This window comes from Octopus sinensis, linkage group LG3 (assembly GCF_006345805.1).
Source record: "Octopus sinensis linkage group LG3, ASM634580v1, whole genome shotgun sequence".
Taxonomy (NCBI): Eukaryota; Metazoa; Mollusca; class Cephalopoda; order Octopoda; family Octopodidae; genus Octopus; species Octopus sinensis.
The window spans coordinates 86,889,287-86,897,679 of NC_042999.1; the positions used below are offsets into that span (position 1 = coordinate 86,889,287).

Sequence of the window (8,393 nt, forward strand, 5' to 3'; positions counted from 1 at the left end):
TGTTATATGGAATTCAAAAAGTGCCCAAGGATGTTGTTGGAAAGATGGTGGATAATTTTGTAGGTGTCTACCAAGTTAGTTGTCAGACGTTTGAGCTTCGGTGTGTCCATACCTAGGGAAGCAAGACGTTCAGAGTATGGTAGATGATGCCTGATGGCGAGCATTCGTTTCGTTGCACGTTTCTGAACAGTTTCCACAAGATTTATATGCTGAGCAAGGGAGGGGTTCCAGACTGGTGAAGCAAATTCTAAGTGTGGACGTCCATTGTCATATACAGTTTTAAATGAATAGCTGGAGAGCAGCTGACAAAAGTCTTATTGAGTGATGCTAGGACACCCTCAGCGATCTTAGAGATATGGTTTGTCCAACGCAGATCGCTGTTTATAATAATACCCAGATCACCTTCATTGGAAGACTTCTTGAGATTGGTGTTGCTGGGGGAGTATGTAAAGGCTGGGTTTTTCTTGAACCAGCTAAATTGAATGAAAGCAACAATTATAAGTGAATCAACATTCCTGCCCCAGCTGAAACAGTTATCCAAAATATTGTGAATTTATATAATTGTATTTATTTCAACGTAAGGTGTACTAGCCATCTGAATGTGGCTAGCCACTGGAGGTGGGGTGTTACTGATGCTTTTAGCCCCAGGCGATCAACGTCACCAGATGGACTTTAGACACAAAATTTCAGTGCCCTTGTGTTATTTGCAAAGGGAGGTCATCCTCCCTCGAAAACCTAAGTGATACATACGAACTATAGTTTCAAGGTAAACACCGGTTTTCGATGAAGGAGACTCTCTGCAAATAATATTTAACGTTTTTCACAGCAACCACAGTCACTGATTTAGAAAAACTGTCTGAAAGCATTAATAAATCTCTGAACAAGATATAAACAGTAACCGCTCGACAACGTAAGGTGTACTAGCCATCTGAATGTGGCTATTTCAGGTATTAATAAACCCAAGTAAGACCGTGTACAGCTGTTATTTAAGTATACAAAGTACACGCTGCCTTATAAATAAGTACTAAATAGTGTTTATAAATAATAAGCTGGGGAGAATATTGTAAAATTTCTTTCGGCCACTTGAAGTATTTCAAATATTCACCAAATATTCACAAAAGGCGTAGGAGTGGCTGTGTGGTAAGTAGCTTGCTTACCAACTACATGGTCCTGGATTCAGTCTCACTGCGTGGCACCTTGGGTAAGTGTCTTCTACTGTAGCCTCGGGCCGATCAAAGCCTTGTGAGTGGCGTTGGTAGACGGAAACTGAAAGAAGCCCGTCGTATACACACACACACACATATATATATGTATGTATGTATATATTTGTGTGACTGTTCTCCCAACATCGCTTGACAACCGACGCTGGTGTGTTTACGTCCCCGTCACTTAGCGGTTCGGCAAGAGAGACCGATAGAATAAGTACTAGGTTTACAAATAATAAGTCCTAGGGTCGATTTGTTCGACTAAAGGCGATGCTTCAGCATGGCCGTATTCAAATGACTGAAACAAGTAAAAGAAGATAAAAGAAAGATAATTTTCAAAAAATGTAGTCTTGCATACTGATGACGAAAATCGCATTTTTTTTCCTACGTGGCTGTGTGGTAAGAAGCTTGCTTACCAAACACATGGTACCAGGTTCAGTCCATCTGCCTGGTATCCTAGGCAAGTGTTTTCTAATATAGCCTCGGGCCGACCAAAGCCTTGTAAGTGGACTTGGTCGATGGAAACCGAAAGCCTGTGGTGTATATATATCTGTGTGTGTTTTGTGTGTGTGTGTGTGTGTGTGTGTGTGTGTGTTGTGTGTGTGTGTGTGATGGACTCTTCTGTCGAAGACGTATGAGCGTTCAGCAGTACTGAAAGGGGTCCATAGATAAAAAATGGTTGAGAACCCCTGGTCGAAGCCATCACATACTGCAACCTTCGATATTCTATACAAAATAGGTTCGATCAATAGGAAAGTAAATAATTGCATTTTATTAAAGTATAGCCTTAAAATCCATTACAATTATTTCTCAGTAATCAAAATATGATTTAGAATTAATGCATTTTGTTTTTTGTATCTGGTTTGCAAGATTCTTTATGTGAATTTGGCAGATGGAAACCACGTGGGAGCTTGTTGTGTGTGTGTGTGTGTGTGTGTGTGTGTGTGTGTGTGTATGGTGCATTTGTGTTTGTCCCTCATCATCGCTTGACAACCGATGTTGGTTTGTTTACGTCCTCATAACCTAGCAGTTCTGCAAAAGAAGCCAATAGATTAAGTGTATGATTTTTAAAAAATTAGATAAATCCTGTTCAACAAAACCTTTCAACGGCGATGCCCCAACATGGTCACAGTCTAATGTGTGAATCAAGTTAGAAATAAAAGGTGAAGGTAGGGTTCCTTGAGGAAAATAACGCGAGAAAGTTATACATTAGTGTCAGGATTTCTAACATTGGCACATGTAAATAGATTTTGGTAATAACTCAAATAGATTCCATTATTCCGTTTTTGTATTTAATTTGCTATTGTGATGTAAACACGTGTGGTTACATTATAATTGATGGATAGAAAAAATTTCGCTGTATTTTGGGAGGGTCATTATGACAATAATAAACTCACACTGGTTTAATTTCACTTCTTTATTCATTAGTCAATTCGTCTGTTATTTATTCAATTAATTGGTCGCTTGCTTAATCAGTCGGTTAAATAGTCAATCAGTTGTCAAAGTCCTTTCGTCGCCATTCACGGCTTCATCAATGGCACGTGCTTTCTCCTCCTGGTCTGTATCAAATCAATCAATTGACTGATTGTTTAACCGACTGATTAAACAAGCAATTGATTAGTTAGTAAAATAACTAAACAGTTAATTAATTAAGGTGAAATCGAACCAGTGCGTGTTTTTCTTTTTTTTTTTAATTTTATTATTATTGGAGTAATGGCCCTCAAAATAGACAAATAATTCCACTATTTGAGTGGTAGACTTTTACGAACTGAAAATGATAAGACAAAAACGAAATAACGTGTCGTTGTGGTTTGAATTCCGAATATAAGGAAATATAAATCCTTTAACTCTACCGACTCTGTTGGTCCATTCCTTTTAACGATGTTTAAAATAATAATTTGTAACATAAAGAGAAGTTTACGAATTCTAAGTTAGGGACTAGTTCATGAAACCAATTCCAGTATTTGTCTGCTAATTTGTTATCATCCCCAAATGGATGAAAGATACAGTGGATATCAGTAGGATCTGAACTCTAGATACAAATGAACGTAAATAAATAGCGCGGTTTTCCCCCTCGACATTCTGCCACACCCGCTGCCTGTTTTAGTATATTTAATAAACTTTTCTGCTATAGGCGCAAGGCCTGAAATTTGCGATTGGAGTTGTAGGATGAGTGGAGTAAGTCTATTACATCGACTCCAGTGCCCAACTGTGACTTATTTTATCGGCCCCCTAAAGGATTAAAGGCAAAGTCGACATTAGCGGAATTTGAACTCAGAACGAAAAGCCAGAAGAAATGCTGTTAAACATTTAATCCAGCTTGCTAACGATTCTACCAGCTCGCCGCCTTTTAAGGCGTACTTAATGAAAGCGTATTGCTATAATTAAATTAAAATTAGCCTGAAAAGATTGAAAAAGGAATTAAGATGGTTTCCAACTTTTCAAACTTGTCCAACAAAATACCCGAAAAAAGAACTGGATGTATGAAAACTTTATTTTTCATAAAAAACATCACGACCAACGTACTTGCAACAAGATAGTCCTCCTCGATATTTTCTTCAATGTGAAGTGCGAAGGATGCTTTGTCAAGCTAAGAGGCGTGCTCTATGTCACGAAGGAGCAAAAGCTGTTCGATGCAGGCGGCAACAAAATTACAATTGAGTCTTTGGCAGACCATGATGAGTGCGTATTGTTCAATTCCAAGTAGATACATGCAGCTTTCCACTAGCTTGGCTGTTTGGAATGAGTGACGAACCAGATCAGCGGATGGACTTGCTGCAAATCTCGACAGCGAAAGTGAAGAGTTGCAAAAGGCTGATAACAGCCGCTGAAATATGGGAAGCAATGACTAGCTGTATGAAGGGCAAATCGCCTGGTTTTGATAATCTGCGCTACGGACTTTACACCTTCATGCCAGACTTGTTCGGTGACCTTTGGGTAAATGTTTACCGAAAAGGCAACAAAACAGATGAGTTCCCAATTCTATGGAATGGTGGCGTTTCTAAGAAAAGTTCCGAATAAGAGGAGCTAGAATAAGTATCTAGCATGGATGGGGTCCTGATCATCTTACAAGAATCGAAATTTTTCGATAGAGTCGACCACCGATACACTGTTTTGGTTCCGTATAGAGAGGCTGGGTTATTACATCTGCTCAGTGGTCAGAGTAAATGGCTACCAGAATCGTTCAGTAGCATGTTCTCTGTGCGTCATGGTTGTCCTGTATAGACGCTTCTGTATTTACTGACTCTAGAGCCACAACTGCAGGAACTAGAAACTTTGAAATGTGTGTGGACGTCACTGTAATAGTGCCAGATGCCAAGTATATCGAAATGATGAGCACTATTATAAGGGAATACGAAGCGGTGAAAGAAGCCAAAATTAGCCAGGAAAAGTCAATGAATCTGGAACTAGGCAACTGGAGACGCAAATCCATGCTGTCCAACAGCCTCATGGGACGCTGGATGAACAGACTGGTTATATTGCTTGGGGTCTTGTTTGGTCCATATATTCAGATGGGAAAGAACTGGCTCGAGGTAAGGTGCAAGGCTCTCACTCTCAGAAACTGGCCCAGAAGTTATCTCTGAAGGGTCGGGCATATTTGACGAACACCTACATTGCTCCTGACATTTTTACCTCCTGACCGTCGTGCCTTGCTCCGGTTCACGTCTAGAGCATCTGGTCTTCGGCTTTTTGCGGAAGTCATGCATTCTACTTGTCAAATAGCCCATCTGCTGTCAACACTCGCTACGTGGAGGCCTGGGTATGACGTGGCTAATGATGCGCAGACATGCACTGAGGTTACATCTCCAGCGTTTACTGAACAGTGAACACATGTGGTCACTGATTGTCAAACAGTTTTTCTCTCAACTCTTCTCTGCAAAAGAGCGGCAGTTCTGGGTCAAGAGCTAGAGCGCCTGGCATCTAGAATGCAGTTTAATTCTCAGAGCTTCTGCATTGGTATTCTGTAGAGGATTAGTGGCGAGCAAAAGCGACGACGTTCTCGGGAAAACTCTGAGCCTCGAAGAAAATCAGCAGGGTGATCCGATCTAGGGGACTTTTAGTCCTGACTTACGGATAATTTCCAGAAATCCTTAGGGTGGCAGTGCTGATCGCGAGCATTGCCGATTTGAGATAAACTCTAGAAATATCACCAGCCGGTCCTGTCCGAGTTGTGCGCAGAGCAATGAACCCATTCTATAGGGAATCGTGCTGTGTTCGTACATTGCTGACTTGTGTACTACTGTTGAACAGCTGCCATCACGTGTGGAACGGATCCGGCTATCAGTAGAATTCATTATGAAGATCGTCGCTCTCTTTCTTTGGACAGAAAATACAGGCTGTTTGTATTTGTCTAGTGGCCATGGCGAAAAAGGTTGTGTGGTGGACAAGCTTGAAAGAGCTGAAGACAGTACTTTCTTTTTTTGGCCAATGCCTCATCAACTTTTTCGAGATTCACTTGAAAAGAAATCCGAAGATTGTGGGGTGGGAAAGTTAGCTCCTAGCAAATTCGTTGAAAGGAAGATGAGAGGAACGAGCATGAGCCGAATGGATGGGCCTTTTATGAGTATACTTTTTCCATAATTGGAGGGGAACAACATGGAATGGGTGCATTGCTTTAGTGGTTAGTGGGGTATCCACGAGTAACACTCGGAGGTCCTTCTGCCACTGAGGAATATTCCTCGTTTAAAATTTTCGTGTAACCAAGTTGTTTTTGTTTACATTTTGTTTACATGCATAAACTCGCCTCTGTTTTTATAACCTTGTCGCTGTAATCTCCTCGTTTGTGTGAGCCCTGGTGGCTAATAAAGAAACCATCACCACCGCCATCATCATCATCGTCATCATCATCATCATCATCATCCTTATCACCACCATCATCATCATCATCATCATTATTATTATTATTATTATTATTATTATTATTATTATTATTATTATTATTATTATTATTATCATCATTATTATATCTTTACATCTTACCTCTACACTTTGCCTATTCACTGAGATAAGAAGTAGGGATTAGAGGTCTTTTTTTTTCGGCTCTTTATGTTTTTATTTTGTTTTGTTTATTATCTATTTTCTCGAGTGTCGCCTTCCCCTTCCCCTTTGTTTATCTATATTTTCTTAATTCTGTATTTCCCCTCACCCAGATTTTATTCTTTTTCCTTTTTTTTCTTTTTCTTTTTTTTTTTTTTTACCTTTGCTACATTTTAACATCATCCCACGTACATTTTCTTTTTCTTCTTTTTTTTTCTATCTTTTCTTTTCTTTTCTTAAGTATTCCTCTTTCAATATTTCAGCCTCTGATGTTTTCTACAGATTACTGTCCGTCCATTCTCGTGTTATTTTAACTCGTTTCTAGCGCTCCCTAGTGATTGACATTAAGATGTCTCGCTAATGTCAGTCATTGTTGCTGTCAATCCGACAGAAATACGCACTGTCTCATGAAAGTTGTTTAAAATAGGTTAGCTTTAAGTGAATTTAGCGGGGCGGAAGACACAAAGAATGTCGGTTGTCTCACCTAATACTCTCCTCCAGGAGGGAAAGAACTTTTAACAATTCATCTGCTCAAGCGGAACTCACTGTTGTAATCGGATTTAAAAGGTCTGCTGTGCCAGAAAACCATTTCTTTATTACTGTGTCTTACTCTCTTGTTCCCCCGTAAGCTATCCTAAAGGGCGGGCGCGAATAAAATGAGAAGAAAACATGATCTTTTATATTACAAGGTGAACATGCTGATATGAAACCTGTTTTTAAAACATTTTATTGTAATTTTATTATTGTTATTATCATTATTATATTATTATTATTATTATTATTATTATTATTGTGTTAAAAATATCAGATCACCAGAGTAGTTCTGTTGCTCATCACTCTCTATAGAAATTTATTTATTTATTTATTTATTTATTTATTTATCATCTCTTTTGCGAAGATCATTTTCCTGGGGTGGGGATAAATAGCATTATATTAGTGATAACTGCTAGATCACACCCTAACCACTACTGAACTGTAATGATTGTTTATACAAATTTGCATCAATTTTGAATCCATGCTCACATATAAATATACACACACATGCACACACACACACACACACACACCACACACACACACACACACACACACACACACACATTCACACCCATCTGTACACATACAAACGATAAACAACATTAAGTAGGCTTAGTTAACCAACAATATACATACATCAAATCATTTTGTCTCAGCTGGCTCCAAAGAAGCGCCATCATAAGCTGGAATAGAAGACAGAATGCCACGCTATAAACTTGAAGGTAAAACAAAAAAAAGAGTTATTTTGTTATTCTTATTTGAATTATTATCAGAAACACAAAGAATATTGGGCAACCTCAACGAAAATAATGATCATTATCTATAATTATCATTTATAATAACAATTCTGAACACTTTTGTAACAGAATGCCAACAAATTTCGTTTCTTAAATTTCTTTAAATTTTAGTGGTTATCTGATATATTTTCAGTACTGGATTTTTCTTTCTTTCTTGTAGGATATCTCTACCTCTCTCTCTCTCTCTCTTTCTGTAAAGTAAATCAGCCATTTAACCGCAGGATATTTGCCAGTATAGTCGCCACTGTATAAAATATGAAATCATTTTGAATAAAAATTTTAAAAAAAAACTGAAATAACATTTACCAGCAAAAAGATAAAATAACAATATAAATTCGTTAAATATTTAGAAATCACAAATGCAATAAATCTCTCTTTAAAAAAAAGAGAGAAAAGCATTAGAAGTTTTCAGAATATTTATTATTGATTAAATTTTCTCTTAGAATGTGATGCTGTCTGATACAATTCTTAAACGAGAACAATAGCAAAATTGAAAACAATAAAGTTTGGCTATAGCATATGGGGTAATATTTAAGATGTACTCCGTACAATATATTTGTAATAGGGTGTGTGTGTGTGTGTTATATTATATATATCATATAAAAACTAAATCATACCTAAACGTTCAAGAAGCAAATACGCACACAAACTTATTTTATCGATATATACACACAGCTCTACAGACACTGACATATAGCACACACACACATAGATACATACATTCATTCATATATACATGTGTGGTGTGTATTTATATATATATATGTGTATATATATCTTTATATATAATATGTATATATTATATATATATATGTAT

The 8,393-nt window shown here is 37.7% G+C and overlaps 1 protein-coding gene across 1 annotated transcript in view; it reads left to right on the forward strand.

Moving 5' to 3' along the window:
• The first annotated feature begins 7,393 nt into the window (after positions 1-7,393).
• LOC115209497 (protein Wnt-8b-like) overlaps positions 7,394-8,393 on the forward strand; it is a 95,460-nt gene continuing 94,460 nt past the window's right edge. Inside the window, exon 1 of the mRNA XM_036501127.1 lies at positions 7,394-7,501. The gene's annotated coding sequence lies outside the window, so the exon portion shown is untranslated. The remainder of the gene's footprint in view (positions 7,502-8,393) is intronic.